This window comes from Acinonyx jubatus, chromosome E4 (assembly GCF_027475565.1).
Source record: "Acinonyx jubatus isolate Ajub_Pintada_27869175 chromosome E4, VMU_Ajub_asm_v1.0, whole genome shotgun sequence".
Taxonomy (NCBI): domain Eukaryota; kingdom Metazoa; phylum Chordata; class Mammalia; order Carnivora; family Felidae; genus Acinonyx; species Acinonyx jubatus.
This window is the reverse complement of record NC_069395.1, coordinates 50,267,669-50,287,349: the sequence shown is the minus strand read 5'-3', so window position 1 is coordinate 50,287,349 and position 19,681 is coordinate 50,267,669. Positions and strand designations below refer to the sequence as shown.

The window sequence follows — 19,681 nt, the reverse complement described above, 5'->3', positions numbered from 1 at the left end:
GGGAGCTACTTCTGTCAGCCGGGCAAATTCTCATTGCCAACTCCTTGGGGACATGCTTACAGGTGGACGATCCCATCTCTTCTGTCTTCTTTGCTAAGCAGTGCAGAATGTAGCCGTGGAGGTCCATGCACCCAGTGCAGCTCCAACTGTCCAGCGGGTGAAGTGGGCTTGGAAAGAATCAGGAGTTCTAGAGGCAGCATCTGCATAGGGCACTTTTCTGCGTTCTCTTGTTCCGTCCTGCCATCTTTCACATGAAAAGACAAACTCATTTTACAGTCTGTTAGTCCACTGGTCACAAGTGTTGGATTGGTCACTCAGGGGCCTGCTTCCTTCTCCCCTCCTGCTTCTAGGTATCACCTTTCTTAAAAGGAAGAGGTTCCCTGATGGAGGGATAGATGAAGGATGTTGATCCCCTGCCCCTTATGGGTACTTTGGGACCTATATCCTTTGAAAAGCTTTACTTTAATAAATAATATTAACAATAATTATGGAACATATACTATCTGCTAGGGCACTTTGCCTGGCAACTTAAACACATTATCTCATTCAACACACCAGTCCCATAAGGCAGGAATGGTGATTATTCCGTATTAGGGACGAGTAAAGTGAAGCTTTAGGAGTCAGTAACTTATGGTAGCTGGCAGATGGAACAATCAGGATTCATGTCTAGGTTTGAAACTTCAGACTCCAGTTTCTAATAGTTTCTAACCCTTCCACCTCCAACTACTTTCAAAGACTGTATACACTCAGCAGCTGGCTTGTCAGCACCACACGGAGGACACAATGTTGGTTGGTCTCAAAGTGTTTCTTTCTGCTTTAATTTCCTTGATAAGCCCCAGGTCTTTTTTGACCAGAAAACACTCGTCTTTCCTCAACTCCTTGTGGCTTTTAAAGAGCCTAACTGTTGAAAAAGTACGTTTCTGTCAGGAAAAAAAAAAAAGAAAAGTCATTTGTGACCTGCCTCTGGTATCCACTGAATGCGCTAGTCCCTTCTCTTCTCCCTCCCTCTCCTCCTTTTCTCTTTTCTTTCTGTGAGCAGAAGTGTTAACCCTTGGGCGTGGAATATGCGCATGCGCTATAGCTCTCACATCCGTTTGGCGCCCCAGGAGCCTATCTGTGATGATAAATGGAGAATGGCCCAGGGCTAATTGCATCGTGGGGAGGAGTGGGGACAGCAGCTTGTTGGCTGGGCTCTTACTGTGGGTGGCACCTTGGGAAGTTCTGTCTTGAAGGATTACGTTAGCAGTTGCGAACTTTCCGCCCAGCCCTGGAGAACAGCTTCCACTAGGAAAGGAAGGGAAAGCTGACTATGGTATTTGTTGGGAACTGGCCCGAGTGTGACTGCTTGCGAGAACGTCCATTGGGCCAAAGGTCCTGGACTGTTTTACGGCAAGACTCGGCTGTCACCTCCCAGGCGCAGGAGGGCCTCAGACACATCAGGCGTCTACAGATGTCCCCCAGTCCCTGGAATCCCGGCTGCGGCTGGGAGGCCTCCGGCCAGCCCTACGTGTACACTCCAGCTGCCGATGTGCGCGCTGCGGACTCCATGCGGGTCAGGCCCTCTGCCCCATGATCTGCACATACCCCTGCAGGGGAAGCTGCCAACGACTTGCAGGAGTTTGTTATGGGCTCCGGAAAGGGATTTTGCCCTCCAAATTACTGTCCAGAAAACATGATGGAATTTCTCTAAAAGGAAGCACAATGGTTCAGTTTTGGTAAATTCTCAAATACAAATGCTAACTGAAATTCACACTCACATGGAAATGTAAATGGGAACCACTCCACTACAGTGACAAGCAGGAAGGTCCTGGATTTCATTTTTTTTTGAAAGTTTATTTATTAATTTTGAGAGAGAGGGGCAGACAGAGGGAGAGAGAGAATCCCAACCAGGCTCCCTGTTGTCAGTGCAGAGCTGGATGTGGGGGCTCGAACCCCTGAACCATGAGATCATGACCGGAGCCAAAATCAAGAGTTGGACCCTTAACTGACTGAGCCAATCCAGGGGCCCCAAGAAAGTCCTGGATTTGAGGTGGAGGTGAGAGAGGATGCTGAGTGGGGCTCACTCTTACAACCACAGCATGAATTGACAATTTGTGCCGACTTTCCGTGTTGCCCCTCGTGGGCATGTGTTTCTGTCTGTTTCCTCTGCTCACCAGAAGCCCTTCTGACTTCTGCCTTCCTTTCAATGGACAGCTGTATAAGACAGTCTCTTTAGTGTCCTAATGATCATGTCTCAGCATTCATTGATGCTTTTCACCTGTGTTTTCTAGATCCAAAAGCTGGAAAGGCAAACCAGAGGGACATGTTCTAGATTATGGGGAGAGGAGAGTGATCAGGCCAGGAGATACCCGTCAAAGGAAGTGGGGCTGGCTCTAAGCTGCACTGAATGCTCTTAGAGACGGAAAATAGAGCTGAACTGAGATTAAGAATGGTTTCCTGAAGGAAGACTTCTTGTCCCTGTAGGCAGCGAAACAGAAAATCCAAGGAAATATTCAACCCCCAATGAAAATTGGACCAGAAGCAACAAAAAATGTGAAATAAAAACACAACCATTTTTAAAACAACACGATAATTCCAAAAATACTTTGTGCTTATCAGCTTTGCGCCAGCCTTTCTCAAGTGGCGTCTCCTCTAATCACTGTGGGATCTGATTTCTAATCTGGACACCACTGCGCTGGGTCAGTGATTTTTTTTTTTTTTTTGGGGGGGGTGTTGAAAGAGAGCAAGAGCTGGCCTCATGGTTTAGCTCCAAGTCCCCAGTGGCTTATCATGTCAAACAGCACACCCTCAGAATGCGAGGGGGCTATTAATTCTAGGGTCCAGGGTTTGTCTTCTTCAGCTTTTAAAGATAGTTGGCCATTGCTGGTGTATGTGCCTCTCTGGGTGGGGTTTATGCCTAAGTCAAGGAGAACATGGGGAGGGAAGTGTTTGTTACTTGGCACAATAAGAACCCATGTGGGACAGTGAAAAATGGGCAGAATTTAGGAGAGGAGGATTATGGGTGTTCTGAGCTTGCTTGGCTTGGGCCTGAGGGATTTGAGATGCTCCTCCAAATGGATGAGGAGCTCAAGCAGGGTTTCTGGAGAATTATTTTCCTCTAAGCTAATTAGATTTTTATTCCCAACTTTCATTTGCCCTGCCTTTTTTTTTTTAAGTTCATTTATTTATTCTGAGAGAGAAAGAGCGAGAGAGTGCATGCATGTGAACGGGGGAGGGGTAGAGAGAGAGGGAGAGAGAATCCCGAGCAAGCTCCACGCTGTCATCACAGAGCCTGATGTGGGGCTTTATCTTAAGAACTGTGAGATCATCACCTCAGCTGAAATCAAGAGTTGGACTCTTAACTGACTGAGCCACACAGGTGCCCCTCATTCTCTGCCTTTTAAGACCCAGTTCAAGATTTCCTACCTCTAGAAAGCCTTTTCTAGATACCTGAGCTCATTTGGGGTGCGTGTGTGTGTTTAATTAAAGCTTTAAAAAATATAAAATTTTTCCAAAGAAAACCTTCAGATGGTCAACAGCTACATAAATACCATCACTCACCATCAGGGAAATACAAATCAAAATCATGACGGGATATCATCTTACACCTGTAAGAATGGCTAAAATCAACAACACAAGAAACAACAAGTGTTGATGAAGATGTGGAGAAATAGGAATCCTCTTGCATTGTTGGTGGGAATGCAAAGTGGTGCAGCCACTGTGGAAGACAGTAGGAGATTCCTCAGAAAGTTAAAAATAGAACTACCCTATGATCCAAAAATCACACTACTGGGTATTTACCTAAAGAATACAAAAATGCTAACTCAAAGGGACACACACACCTCTGTTTATACTAGCATTACTCACAGTAGCCAAGATATGGATGCAGCCCAAGTGTCTGTCAATTGATGCATGGATAAAGAAGATGGGTGTGTGTGTGTGTGTGTGTGTGTGTGTGTGTACATATGTATATATGTATGTGTATATATATATATGTATGTGTGTGTATATATAATGGAATATTACTCAGCCATCAAAAAGAAGGAACAAAGAGAATGAAATCTTGCCAATTGCAACAAAGAGGACAGAGCTAGAGCATATTATGTGAAGCAAAATAAGTCAGTCAGTGGAAGACAAACGTCATATGATCTCACTCATGTGGAATTTAAGAAACAAAACAAATAAGCAAAGAAAAAAACCCAAGTGAGACAAACCAAGAAATAGACTCTTAACTGTAGAGAACAAACACGGTTACCAGAAGGAAGGTGGGTGGAGGGTAGGTGAAATAGGTGATGGGGATTAAAGAGTACACGTATTATGATGAAAAAACATAAAATTGTAAAGTAAAACACAAATACTGAAAACCATACAAAACAAGTGCAGGACTTAGTGGATTCTTACAGGGCAAGCACCTATTTAACCGTCACCCAGATAAAGAAAGAGAACTTTGTCACCCAAGCCAGAAGCCCTCCAGGTGCCCTGTCATGGTCACGACAGCCTCTCAGCCCCCGAAAGTAACCACTATACTTACTTCTCTAGATCACTTCCTTCTATTTTTGTTTTTTATAGATTGGGAGGTATTACTCCCAAAGTAGCATAATTACAGTTTAGTTTTGGCCATTTTAAAAACCTTTGATATATCTTTGAAATCTTTTTAAACCTACAGTTTTCTTTTCCAAACTTCTCTCATCCCATTTAAACGATCTGTTGAAAAACCGGGGCATTTGACCTGCCGAGTTTCCTTCAGCGTAGTTGTTGCTGGCTGCACACTCCTGATGATGTTTAGCAAGTTCCTCTGTCCTCTGTGTTTCCTGAAAAGGGACAGCTGGATTTTGAGGTTTCAAACTCATGCTCAGTCCTTTTGGCAAGATGCTGTGTGATACACCAGGAACAAACCGTGAGACCATGACCTGAGCCGAAGTCAGACGCCCAACCGACTGAGCCACCCAGGTGCCCCAGAATATGTCTATAAAAAAGACACTTTTCCTCATCTATTTGTTTAATCAGGGGTACAATTCAGATAGGAATGGTAAAGTAAATGCTTCATTATTTCCTTTTATTTACTAGTTGTCAAGATAATGTTTCCTGTCATCATCCAAAGATGACTTTTAATTTTATTTATCATGAGTGCAGGTTTCCATGTATCTGTGCATGTATTCAACATACTAGATGGGTTTCAAGCAACTGTAATAATTATTGCAGCTCAGTCCATCCCATCTTCTGTCAAGGAAACTTTCTTCCATTGGCACTTGAAGGCTTTGTCAGGACCTAGTGGTCTTTGATGATTTCCTTGCTACCTAGTGGCAAGATATTCTAGGCCCATCTTGTACCTTTCCTGCCTTGGACCTGAAATCTGCCATTTCTTCAAGAATCCCTGTTTTTTTGTTTTTTTTCCTTTTTTAGTAGGAAATGGTATTTCAGAACCTCAATCTAGACACAGAGTATATGCATTGCTACTGTGTTGGTCATTGTTTCTAGGCCTTGTCGGTGGACAGAGTGAGGAAATATCCATGTATTTTAAAAGATAAAATATCTCATGAGTTCATTTTGATACTTTCAGTTCAAATTTGGTACTATAGGGGCCCCTGGGTGGCTCAGTCAGTTAAGCATCTGACTTTGGCTCAGGTCATGAACTCACGGTTTGTGAGTTGGAGCCCTGCATTGGTCTCTGTGCTGACAGTTCAGAGCCTGGAGCTTGTTTCGGATGCTGTGTCTCCCTGTCTCTCTGCCCCTCCCCTGCTTGTGCTCTGTCTTTGAAAAATAAACGTTAAAAACCGTTAAAAAAATTTGGCACTATAGATTTTTTAATAAGAACAGCAGGTTCAGAACAACACCACCACTACTATTCTCACCCATATAATTACTAAGAGTTAGATGTTTTCAAAAGAGACAACCCCCCCAAAAAAAACCAGACTCTTAACTATAGAGAACAAACTGGTGGTTACCAGAAAGGAGGGGAGTGGGGGATGGGTAAAATAAGTGAAGGGGATTAAGAAAATGTATTTGCAAATGGGATATATGATAAAGGGTTAGTATCCAAAATCTATAAAGAAATTACCAAACTCAATATCAGAAAACAAATTATCCAGTTAAGAAATGGACACAAGACAAGTAGACATTTTTCCAAAGAAAACATACAGGTGGTTAAGAGACCATAAAAGTTGCTCAGCATCACTCATCATCAGGGAACTGCAAATGAAAACCATGATGAGATACCACCTCACACCTGTCAGATGGCTAAAATTAACAACACAGGAAGCGGTAGGTGTTGGTGAGGATGCTTGCACTGTTGGTGGGAACACAAACTGGTGCAGCCACTCTGGAAAATAGTATGGAGGTTCCTCAAAACTTAAAAATAGAACTACCCTATGATCCGGCAATTGTACTGCTAGGTTTTACCCGAAGGATACAAAAATACAGATTCGAAGGGGTACCTGCAACCCGATGTTCATAGCAGCATTATCAGTAATAGCTAAATTATAGAAGGAGCCCAAATGTCCTTTGACTGATGAACGGATAAAGAAGGTATGGGGCGTGTGTGTGTGTGTGTGTGTGTGTGTGTGTGCGCGCGCGCGTGATGGAGTAATGACATGGATGGAACTAGAGTGTATTATGCTAGGCTAAATAAGTTAGAGAAAGACAAATACCACATGATTTCACTTATGTGCCATTTAAGAAACAAAACACATGAACATATGAGAAGGGGAAACAGAGAGGGAAACAAACCGTAAGAGAGTCTAAATGATAGAGAACAAACTGAGGGTTGCTGGAGGGAGGTGGGTGGGTGATGGGTATTAAGGAGGGCAATTGTTGGGATGAGCAGTGGGGGATGTATGTAAGTGATGAACCACTGAATTCTACTCCTGAAACCAGTATTGCACTGTATGTTAACTAACTAGAATTTAAATAAAAATTTGAAGGAAAAAAAAGAGTACATTTATCATGAAGAGCACTGAGTAACGTTTAGAATTGTTAAATCATTATATTATACACCTGAAACGAATATAATACTGTTATGTATACTCAAATTAATTTTTAATTAAAAATCTATTTTTGGGAGAAAAGATTTTTTAATTTGCTGTCTGCATTTGCCTCTTTTCTGGGTGGGTGTATTTTTTATTTTTTATAGACTTTATTTTCTAGAGCAATTTTAAGTTCACTGCAAAATTGAGCAGAAGGCATAGGGACTTCGCATTAATCCCCTGCTTCCACTTATGTACAACCTTTCCCACTATCAACATCCCCTACCAGAGCAGTACATTAGTTACAATTGATGAACCTGTATTGACATATCATCATCACTTAAAGTCCACCGTTTACATTAGGGTTTATTCTCAGGGGTATATATTGTATAGGTGTGGACAACACGATTATAATGTAATACAGAATAGTTTCATTGCCCTAAAAATCCTTTGCTCTGCCTATTCATTCCTCCCTTCCACCTACCCCTTGATGTTTCTACTGCCTCGACAGTTTACACTTTTCCAGAATTTATATGTTTGGAATCAAAGAGTATGTACCCTTTTCAGATTGGCGTCTTTCACTTAGGAATGTGCATTTAAGTTTAGTCCATGTCTTTTAATGGCTTGATTGCTCATGTCTTTTTAGCACTGAACAATATCCCATTGTCTTGATGTATCACAGTTCATTTCTTCGTTCGCTTACTGAAGGGTATCTTCATTGCTTTCTAGTTTTGGCAATAATGAATAAAGCTGCTATAAAAATCCGTGTGTAGGTATTTGTGTAGATATAAGTTTTCAGTCTTTTTGGTGAATATCAAGCAGCATGATTGCTGGACCATATGTTAAAAGTATGTTTAGTTTTGTAAGGAATTGCCAAAGTGTAGCCATTTTGTGTTCCCACCAGCAATGAATGAGACCTTCTGCTGCTCCACATCTTTATCAGCACTTGATGTCAGTGTTTGGATTTTGGCCATTCTAATAGGTATGTAGTGGTATCTCCTTGGTGTTCTAATTTGCAGTTCCTGATGACATAGAGTATTGAACATCTTTTCATATGCTTATTTGCCATTTGTTATATTTTCCTCTGGTGAGGTGTCTATTCAGGTCTTTGGCCTAGTTTTTCACCACATTACATTTTTACCTACTACTGAATGTGTGCCATGCTTGGGATTAGGGTGACATGCAGGTGACTCATTCAGCATGAGCCTAAGCTGTATCTTCTATAGACTTCTGATGTTTGATGAATTGGTCAAACAGGTAGCTAGAAGGTTATTTGCATGTAGTGTTCCCTGGAAATGAATCCATTAGGGGCAAGTCTGAAAACAGCAAAGTGTATATTGCTCCTATTTGTCTCATGTCTGATTTCTATGCAGACAGTTGGCTATAGATAAAAACTAGAAGGATGATTTCATTAACAACTATGTCCAGTAGTAAGAATAGGCCAGGTTATGATTCAGTAACCATCAAGTATGGAGTCCCAGTAGCTTGATAGCATAATAGTCTATTTGCTTTTTTTTTTTTTTAAATTTTCCTGACTGGTAGTTTATTTTTTTAATTTCAAGTTTTTATTTAAATTCTTGTTAGTTAACATGTAGTGTAATATTAATTTCAGCAGTAGAATTTTGTGATTTATCACTCACATGCAACACTCAGTGCTCATCGCAACAAGTGCCCTCCTTAATACCCATCACCCATTTAGCCCATCTTCCACCCCCCGCCCCCTCCATCAGTCCTCAGTTTGTTCTCTATAGTTATGAGTCTGTTTTATGGATTGCCTCTCTCTTTTCCCCCCTTTGTTTATCTGTTTCATTTCTTAAATTCCACATATGAATGAAATCATGATATTTGTCTTTTTCTGGCTGACTTATTTCGTGTAGCATAATACACTCTAGCTCCATCTTCGTCATTGCAAATAGCAAGATTTCATTCTTTTTTTATGGATGAGTCACATTCCACTGTATATATATACCACAACTTCTTTATCCATTCATCAGTCAAGGGACATGTAGGCTCTTTCTGGCTCTTTAAATAATTTGGCTATTGTTGATAATACTGCTATAAACATCAGGGTGTACATATCCCTTTGAATCTGTCTTTTTGTATCCTTGGGGTAGATACCTAGTAGTACAAATGCTAGATCGTAGGGTAGTTCTAATTTTAAGTTTTGAGGAACCACCATACTGTTTTCCAGAGTGGCCGCACCAGTTTGCATTCCCACCAGCAGTGCCAGAGGGCTTTCCTTTCTCCACATCCTCGTCAACACCTGTTGTTTCTTGTGTTGTTAATGTTAGCCATCTGACAGGTGTGAGGTGGTATCTCATCACAATTTTGATTTGTATTTCCCTGATGATGAGTGTTGTTGAGCATCTTTTCACATCTTTTAGCCATCTGTATGTTTTCTTTGGCAAATTGTATATTTATGTCTTCTGTCCATTTCTCAACTGGATTATTTGTTTTATGGATGTTGAGTTTGATGAATTATTTATCGATTTTGGATGCTAACCCTTTATCAGATGTTATTTGCAAATATCTTCTCCCATTCCAAAGGTTGCCTTTTGTTTTTTTCTTTTTTCCTTCACTGTGCAGAAGTTTTTTTTTTTTTTTATCTCGATGAAGTCCCAATAGTTCATTTTTGCTGTTGTTTCCCCTGCTTCCAGAGATGTATCTAGTAAGAAATTACTACAGCCGAAGTCAAAGAGGTTGCTGCCTGTGTTTTCCTCTAGGATTTTGATGGTTTCTTGTCTTTGATCCATTTTGAATTTATTTTTGTGTATGTTATTCTTTTGCGTGTTGCTGTTCAGTTTTCTCAATACCATTTGTTATTCTTTCCTGCTTTATCAAAGATTAGTTGACCATACAGATGTGAGTCCATTTCTGAGTTTTCTGTTCTGTTCCATTGATCTGTATGCCTGTGCTTTTCTTTTTCAGGATTGCTTTGGCTATTCGGGGTCTTTTGCAGTTCCACACAAATTTTACGGTTGTGTGTTCTAGCTCTGTGAAAAATGTTGTTGGTGTTTTGATAGGGATTACATTAAATGTATAGATTGCTTTGGGTTGTATAGGCATTTTAAATATATGCTCTTCTCACCCATGAGCGTGGGATGTTTTTCCATTTCTTTGTGTCTTCTTCAGTTTCTTTCATAAGCTTTCTACAGTTTGTAGAGTACAGATCGTTTACCTCTTGGTTAGGTTTGTTCCTAGGTATCTTATGATTTTTGGTACCATTGTAAACAGGATTGATTCCTTTACTTCTCTTTCTGTTGCTTCATTATTGGTATATAGAAATACAACAGATTTCTGTACATTGTTTTGTATCCTGCGACTTCACTGAATTCATGTATCAGTTCTACAATTTTTTTTGGTGGACACAACAGTTTATTTCTTACTCATTCTGTATGTTCAGTGCTGGTTGGTGAGGGTTCCATTACCTCAGTCACTGGGAAGTCAGACTGATGAAGGCTGTACTATTTTGTGGTTGTACTATCTGGAGTACGTGACTTTTGTTTTTTGTTTCTGTTAGAGGGAGAGACTCATGGAGGGTTCCGTGTTGGATTTTGTGTGTCCTGGCTTAGAAGTGACACACGTACTTTCTATCTACAGTCCCTTGACCAGCACTTGTCACATTAGCTGCCTAATGGCAAAAGGGCTGGAAAATGTGGGAAATAAGCTGGAATATTTGGTGATACAACTGTCTCTGCCATACTCTAGTAGCCATTTTGGGCTTAATGGTAGTGGCAGCAGTGCCCTCTTGGAGACTACAGAGTCCAGCAGGAAATAGGGTTACCCAGTGGAATTAGAAGGGATGCTCAGCAGGAGACTTCAGGGAATAGAGGGAAAAGAGGACATCTAGTTTCTAGATAAGGCTCACCCACTTATTACAAACTCCCTGATTGCTATATTGCCTCACATAAAAGCTAACATTGCCAACCCTTTTGATTTGCATAGTATAGAAGTGAGAGGAAACTACTACCAGACAATGTGATAGTTTTCAAATCTGGGCTGTGAAAGAAGAAGCCATAGGAGTAGAAACTACTTGGTGACCCACCATGGTTCTGGAAGTACCTGTGCTTTAAAGACCTAGGATTTTTTTTTCTTCTTTTTTTCTATTTTTTCTTTTGTCCCCCCTGTGGCAAAATACACATACAGTTGACCATCTTAACTATTTTTAGGTGCATAGTTAAGTGGCACTAAATACATTCATAATGTTGTGCAAACTATAATCACCATCAGTCTGTGTAACTCTTGTAAAACTCTTGCAACTTGGAGATTTCATCATCTTGAAACATCTTGGAACTCTGTACTCATTAAACAGTGCCTCCCAATTCAGCTCTCCCCCCAAGTCCCTGGCAACCACCATTCCACTTCCTGGCCTCTATAACTTTGTGCTAAGTAGCTCGTATAAATGGAACCATACAGTGTTTGTCTTTTTCTGTTACTGGACTATTTCATTTATTGTAACATCCTTAAGGTTCATCCAGTGTTGTAGCAAATGTTGGAATTTTCTTCCCTGTAAAGGCTGAACAGTAACCCATTGTATGCATAGACCACACTTGCCTATCCATTCACCTATCAGTGGACACTTGAGTTGCTGTCATGTTTTAGTTACCGTGCATAATGCTGCTGTGAACATGGGTGTACAAATATCTCTTTGAGATTCTGCTTTCAATACTTTGGGGGCATATATGCAGAAATGGAATTGCTGGATTATATGGTAATTCTATTTTAAAATATTTTAAAATGTTTTCCACAGACACTGTATCATTTTACATTCCTATTAGCAGTGCACAGGAATTCCAATGTCTCCTTGTCCTTGTCAACTCTGGTTATTTTGTTTGAGAGTAGCCATCCCAATGGGTGTGAGGTTGTACTTCATTGTAGTTTTGATTTGCATTTTCCTAAAGATTAGTGATATTGAGCACCTTTTCATGTGCTTAATTGGCCATTTATTTTCTCTGGGGGAATGTGTATTCACCTCTGTTGCTCATTTTGAAGCCAGATTGTTTTTATGTTGTTGATTTTCCGAATTTTCTAAATATTCTGGATATTACTCCCTTATCAGGTACATTATTTGTAAATATTTTCTCCCATTCTGTGGGTTACCATTTCACTCTGTTGATATTGTGTATTGATGCATAAAATTTTTATATTTTTATGAAGTCTAATTTTTCTGTTTTCCTTTTTTGCTTGTGTCCTTTGCACTGTATCCAAGAAATCATTGTCAGTCCAATGTTGTGAAGTTTTTGTCGTATGTTTTCTAAGGTTTTTATAGTTAGCCCTTAAATTTATGTCTTTCATTCATTTTGAGTTAGTTTTATGTATGGTGTTAGGTAATGGTCCAAATTTATTCTTTTTCAGATGGATATCTAGTTTCCCCAGCATCATTGTTGAAAAGACTGCCTTTCCTCAATGAATGGTGTTGGTACCCATTTCAAAAATCATTAGACCATATATGCGAGAGCTTATTTCTAGGCTTTCTCTTTTGTTGGTCTATGTGTCTGTTTTTTATGCCACTATCACACTGGTTTGGTTACCACAGCTTTGTAGTAAGTTTTGAAATCAGGGGATGTGAGCTCTCTAATTTTGTTCTTTTTTCAAGATTGTTTTGGCTATTTTAGGGTCTCTTGAGATTTCATATGAATTTTAGCATGAGTCTTTTTTTGCAAAAAATGTAATTGAGATTTTTGATAGGTATTGCATTGGATCTGTCGATTGCTTTGGGTACTGTTGACATGTGGACAATGTTAAGTCCTCTAGTCCCTGAAGAGGAGATTAGTTTGCAATTACTTATATCTACTCTAATTTCTTTCAGCAATGTTGTGTATTTTTCATTGTAGCACTCTTTGACCTCTTTGGCTAAGGCAATTTCTAAGTATTTTATTCTTTTTGATGTTATTGTAAGTGGAATTCTTTTATAATTTTTTTCTAGATTGCTTATTCTTTATGTATAGAAATGCAACTGATTTTTGTGTGTTGACCTTCCTGCTACTTTACTGAATTCATTTATTAGTTTTAACATTGTTTGTGTGTGTGGGAGTTTAAGTGTTGCATGTATAAGATCATATTATATGTAAACAGAAATAGTTTTATGTCTTCCTTTCTGATTTGCATGCCTTTTATTTCTTTTTCTTGCCCGATAGCTCTGGCTGGAACTTCCAGTATGTTGAATAGAAGTGATGAAATTGGGCATCCTCAGAGGAAATGCTTTGAGTCTTTTACCAGTGAGTTTGATGTTTGCTGTGGATTTTTCATTTATGACTTTTATTATTGTAATGTGGTTTCCTTCTCATATTTTGTTGATTTTTTTTTCATGAAAGGGTGTTGAATTTTGTCAAATGTGTTTTTATGCATCAGTTAAGATGATCATGTGATTTTTTTTCCTCTACATTCTATTGATGTGGTAAATTACATTGATGTAGCTGAAGCATCCTTGCATTTTAAGGATAAATCCCACTTGGCCATGCGGTTTAATCCTTTTAATATGCTGCTGATTTTGGTTTGCTAGTATTTTGTGGAAGATTTTTGCATCAGTGTTGATAAAGGATATTAGTCTGTAGTTTTCTTTTCTCGTAGTGTATTTGTCTGGCTTTGGTATCAGGGTAGTCCTGGCTTCATAGGATAAGTTAGAAAGTGTTCCCTCATCTTTAAGTTTTAAAGTTTGAGAAGGATTGGTGTTAATTCTTTTTTAAATGTTTGGTAGAATTTGGGGTGCCTGGCTTGCTCAGTTGCTAGAGCATGTAACTCTTGATCTCAGGGTTGTGAGTTCAAGCCCCACATTGATGGGCATAGAGCTTACTTAAAAAAAATTGGTAGAATTCACCAGTGAAGACCAGAGCTTTTTAGGTTCTGGGCTTTTCCTCTTTGGGAGGTTTTGATTACTGATTCAAAATCCTTAAAAGGTATAGGTCTATTTATGTTTTCCATTTCTCCATGATTTAGTCTTGATAGGTTTTATGTTTCTAGGAATTTATCCATGTCGTCTCAGTTATCCACTCTGTGGGCATACACCTGTTCATTGTATTCTCTTATAATACCTTTTGTTTCTGTAGAATCAATAGTAATGTCTCCACTTCCATTTCTCATTTTGGTAATGTCAGTCTTCTCTCCTTTTTCCTTAGTGCATCTAGGTAAAGGTTTGTCAGTTGTGTTGATATTTTCAAAGATCCAATTTCTGGTTTCATTTTCTGTTTTTTTTTTTTCTTCCTATTCTCTATTTCATTGAACTCTGCTCTAATCTTTATTATTTCCTTTCTTCTGCTGGCTCCTTCTGGGCTCAGTTTGCTCTTCTTTTTCTGGTTCCTTAGGTTATAGAGTTTGATTGATGATTTGAGATTTTTCTTGTGTGTGTTTTTTTAAGATAAGCATTTAAAGTTATCCATTTCCCTTTGGGGCACCTGGGTGGCTCAGTCAGTTAAGTGTTCGACTTTGGCTCGTGATCTCGCGGTTTGTGAGTTCGAGCCCTGCGTCGGGCTCTGTGCTGACAGTTTGGAGCCTAGAGCCTTCAGATTCTGTCTCCCTCTCTCTCTTCCCCTTCCCCACTTGCACGGTCTCTCTCTTAAATATAAATAAACATTCAAAAAAATAAATTTCCCCTTTAGTACTGCTTTCACTTTTTACATGTTATGGCATGTTGTATTTTCATTTTTATTCATCTCTAGTATTTTCTAATTTCCCCTGTGATTTTTTCTCTGATTCATTGGTTATTTAAGAGTGTGCTATTTAATTCCACAGATTTATGAATTTTCCAGTTTTGCTTCTGTTATTGATTTCTAACTTCAGCCTATTGTGGTCAGAGAAGATTTTTTTTTAAACTGTATGATTCCATTTAAATGAAGTACTTTGAGTAGTCAAAATCATAGAGACAGAAAACAGAATTATGGTTGTCATGGGCTGAGGGATGGGAGGAATGGGGAAGTTATTTAATGGATACAGAGTTTCAGTTTTATAAGATGGAAAAAGTTCTGGCGGTAGAAGGTTGTGATAGTTGTATAACAATATGAATGTGCTTAATGCCATTGAAAAGTACATTTAAAATGGTTAAAATAGCGAATGTTATGTGTATTTTACCACAAAATTCTTCATACTTAGTACCTTATTTTTAGTTAACTTTCATTCTTGATATAATCACAAATATTTTATTTGAGAGAAGATAATAAATAGCACATATGCAAAAACAAAGGTATATCTCCCTACCCATATAAGGCTGATATAAATTCTGGAGCAAAATAATGAGTTTATGTGTGAATCTTTGAAATATAAATAATGCTTAAATCAGTACTTTGCCAGATCATATTTAGAGGTAGAAATGTAAGCTCAGTTTGTTATAAATATGCTCTGCATTTAGAGTTTTTAAAAAGTCAGAATATTGATTTACAACACATATTTTCTAATTAAAATACTAGAAAAGCCAGACTTATGATTCTTTGTAGTGACAATTCTTTTCATTGATTAAAAACATTTTTTTTATTATTTTCAAAATATAATTTATTTCAACTTGGCTTACGTACAACACCCAGCGCTCATCGCAACAAGTGCCTCCATGCCCATCACCCATTTTCCCTCTCCCCCATCCCCATCCACCTTCAGTTTGTTCTCTGTATTTAAGAGTCTCTTGTGGTTTGTCTCTCTCCCTGTTTGTAACTATTTTTATTCCCTTTCCCCATGGTCTTCTGTTAAGCTTCTCAAGAACCACATAGGAGTGAAAACATATGCTATCTGTCCTTCTCTGACTGACTTATGTCACTCAGCATAATACCTTCCAGTTCCATCCACTTTGCTGCAAATGATTAAAGACATTTTTAATTGAAGTATACTTACCCTATGGTGTGCTATTAATTTCAGGTGTACAATATAATGATTCAATAATTCTCTTCATTTCTTGGTGCTCATCAAGATGAGTGTACTCTTAATCTCCGTTTTCTACTTCACCAACCTCTCCTCTGGCAACCATCAATTTGTTCTCTGTATTTAAGAGTCTGTTTGTTGTTGTTGTTGTTGCTGTTTCTCTCTCCTTTTGTTTATTTGTTCATTTGTTGTTTCTTAAATTCCACATATGAGTGAAATAATATGGTAATACGGTATTTCTGTCTCTGTCTGACTTATTTCACTTAGCATTATACTCGCTAGATCTATCCATGTTGTTAGAAATGGCAAGATCACATTCTTTTTAATGGCTGAGTAATATTCCATTGTGTGTGTGTGTGTGTGTGTGTGTGTGTGTGTGTGTACACATCCTACATCTTCTGTCTCCATTCATTTATTGGTGGACATTTGGGTTGCTTCCATATCTTGGCTATTGTAAAAGGCAGAAGATTTATGTGACCTGAAGACAAACCAGAGTATAATCTTGGCTATTGTAAATAATGCTGCAATAAACATGGTGGTATATGTATCTTTTCAAATTGCTGTTTTCATTTTCTTTGGGTAAATACCCAGTAGTAGAATTAACTGAATCATATTTCTATTTTTGATTTTTGAGGGACCTCCATACTGTTTTCCCCAGTGGCTGCATCAGTTTGCATTCCCACCAACAGTGCATGAGAGTTTCTTTTTCTCCACGTCCTGTCAACACTTGTTATTTCTTGTTTTGTTTGTTTCTTTGTTTGTTTGATTTTAGTGATTCTGGCAGGTGTCAGATGATATCTCATTGTGGTCTTAATTTGCACTGCCCTGATGATTAGTGATGTTGAGCATCTTTTCATGCGTCTTTTTGGCCATCTGTATATCTTCTTTGGAAAGGTTCCCTGTCCATTTTTAAATTAGATTATTTGGGGTTTATTTGGTGTTGAGTTGTATAAGTTCTTTATATATTTTGGATATTAATCTCTTATTGGATATATATCATTTGCAAATATCATCTCCCTTTCATTAGGTTGCTTTTTCATTTTGTTGATGGTTTCCATTGCTGTACAAAAGCTTTTTATTTTGGTGTAGTCCCAATAGTTTAATTTTGCTTTTGTTTTCCTTGCCTGAGGAGACATAGCTAGAAAAATGTTTCTATGGCTGATGTCAAAGAAATTACTGCCTATGTTTTCTTCTAGGATTTCTATGGTTTCAGTCCTCACATTTAGATTTTTAAATGTATTTTGACTTTATTTTTAGGTATGGTGTGAGAAAGTGGTCCAGTTTGATTCTTTTGCATGTAACTGTCCATTTTTCCTAACATCGTTTGTTGAAGAGACTTTTTCCCCCCCATTGTATTTTCTTGCCTCCTTTGTCATAGGTTAATTGACTATAAAAGCTTGGGTTTATTTCTGGGCACTCTATTCAGTTTCATTGATTTATGTGCCTTTTTTTGTGTGTGTGCCAGTACTGTACTATTTTGATTACTACAGCTTTGTAGTATAACTTGAAATATAGAATTGTGATACTTCCAGCTTTGTTCTTTCTCAAGGTTGCTTTGGCTTTTCGGTATTTTTTTTTTTTTTTGTGTGATTCTATACAAATTTTAGGATTGTTTTGTTCTTGCTCTCTGAAAATGCTATTGTTATTTTGATAGGGATTGCGTTAAATCTTTAGTTTGCCTTCGGTAGTGTGGACATCTTAACCATGTTGGTTTTCTCAGTTGATGAGCATGGAATATCTTTCCATTTATTTGTGTCATCTTCACTTTCTCTCATTGTTGTTTTATAGTTATCAGAGTACAGGTCTTTCATTCCTTGTTTCAGTTGATTCATAGATATTTATTCTTTATGGTGCAACTGTAAATGGGATTGTTTTCTTTTTTTTAATGTTTACTTTTGAGAGAAAGAGAGAGAGAGAGAAAGAGAGAGAGAGAGAGAGAGCATGAGCACAAGTGGGGTAGAGGCAGAGAGAGAGAGAGAGAGAGAGAGAGACACAGAACCTGAAGGAGGCTCCAGGCTCTGAGCTGTCAGCACAGAGCTCGACGTGGGGCTTGAACTCATGAACCACAAAATTATGACTTGAGCTGAAGTCAGATGCTCAACCACCTGAGTTACCCAGGTGCCCCTAGGATTTTTGTCTTAATTTCTCTTTCTGCTATTTCATTACTAGTATATAGAAATGCAACAGGATTCTGCATATTATTAATTTTTTATCCTGTAACTTGATTGAATTCCTTTATCAGTTCTAGTAGTCTTTTGGTGGAGTAGTTTTTAGGTTTTCTATTTAAAGTATCATGTTTTCTGCAAATAATGAAAATTTTTACTTCTTCCTTACCAATTTGGAGGCCTTTTATTTTTAGGTTTTCTACATATAGTATGTTGTCTGAGAATAATTAACATTTTTGCTTCTTTCTTACCAATTTGGATGCCTTTTATTTATTTTTTTCTTGTCTGATTGCTGTGGCTAGGACTTCTAGCACTGTGTTGAATACAAGTGGTGAGAATGGACACCCTTGTTGTGTTCCTGACCTTTGAGGAAAAGCTTTCAGTTTTTCACCATTGACTATGATGTTAGCTGTTGGTTTTTCTTCTGTGGTCTTTATTATGGTGAGGTATGTTCCCTCCAAACCTACTTTGTTGAGAATTTTATCATGAATGGATGTTATACTTTGTCAGGTGCTATTTCTGCACTTATTACCATGATCATTTGGTTTTTATCCTTTCTCTTATTGATGTGATTTATCATGTTGATTTATTTGCAAATATTGAACCACTCTTATATCCCTGGAATAAATCGCACTTCATTGTGATGAATTATTTTTGTAGTGTATTATTTGGTTTGGTTTGTTAATATTTTGTTGAGGACCTCTGCAGCTATGTTCATCAGAGATATTGAACTGTAGTTTTCTTTTTTTGTAGTGTTTTTTGTCTGGCTATGTTATCAGCATAATGCTGGCCTTGTAGAATAAATTTGGAAGCTTTCCTTCCTTTTCTTTTTTTCTTTGGAATAGTTTAAGAGGAATAAGTATTAAGTCTTTTTTAAATGTTTGGTAGATGGGCGCCTGGGTGACTCAGTTGGCTAAGCATCCGACTTCAGCTCAGGTCATGATCTCTGTGGTTTGTGGGTTTGAGCCCCACATTGGGCTCTGTGCTAACAGCTCAGAGCCTGGAGCCTGCTTCAGATTCTGTGTCTCCCTCTCTCTCTGCCCCTCCCCTGCTCATGCTCTGTCTCTGTCTCTCTCTCAAAAATAAATAAACATTAAAAAAATGTTTGGTAGAATTTACCTGTGAAAGCTTCTGGTCCTGGACTTTTGTTTTGGGGGAGTTTTTTGATTACTGATTCAGTAGTTTTTAAATTTTTGACTACTAATTGCTAGTAATTGGTCTGTTAAAATTTTCTATTCTTTGTGATTTGTTTTGGAAGATTATATACTTCTAGGAATTATCCATTTCTTATAGGTTGTCCAATTTGTTGGCATATGATTTTTCTTAACATTCTGTTATAATCCTTTGTATTTCTGTGGTGTCAGTTGTTATTTCTTCTATTTCATTTCTGATTTATTTATTTGAGTCTTCTTTTTTTCTTCTTGATGAATCTGGCTAAAGATTTATCAGTTTTGTTTATCTTTTCAAAGAATAATATCCTGGGTTCATTGATCTGGTGTTTTTTTTTTAGTCTCATTTCTTTCTTTCTTTTTTTAACATTTATTTATTTTTGAGAGAGAGAGCAAGTGGAGGAGGGCCAGAGAGAGTGGGGGACAGAGGACTCAAAGCGGGCTTGGTGCTGACAGCAGCAAGCCTAATGCCGGGCTCGAACTCATGAACCACGAGATCATGACTTGAGCTTAAGTTGGACGCTCAGCTGACTGAGCTACAAGGCACCCCTAGTTTCATTTATTT

The 19,681-nt window shown here is 38.3% G+C and overlaps 1 protein-coding gene across 1 annotated transcript in view; it reads left to right on the top strand.

The window, feature by feature from the left end:
• PAPPA2 (pappalysin 2) overlaps positions 1-19,681 on the top strand; it is a 525,758-nt gene that overhangs the window by 146,148 nt on the left and 359,929 nt on the right. The gene's annotated exons all lie outside the window — the stretch shown is intronic.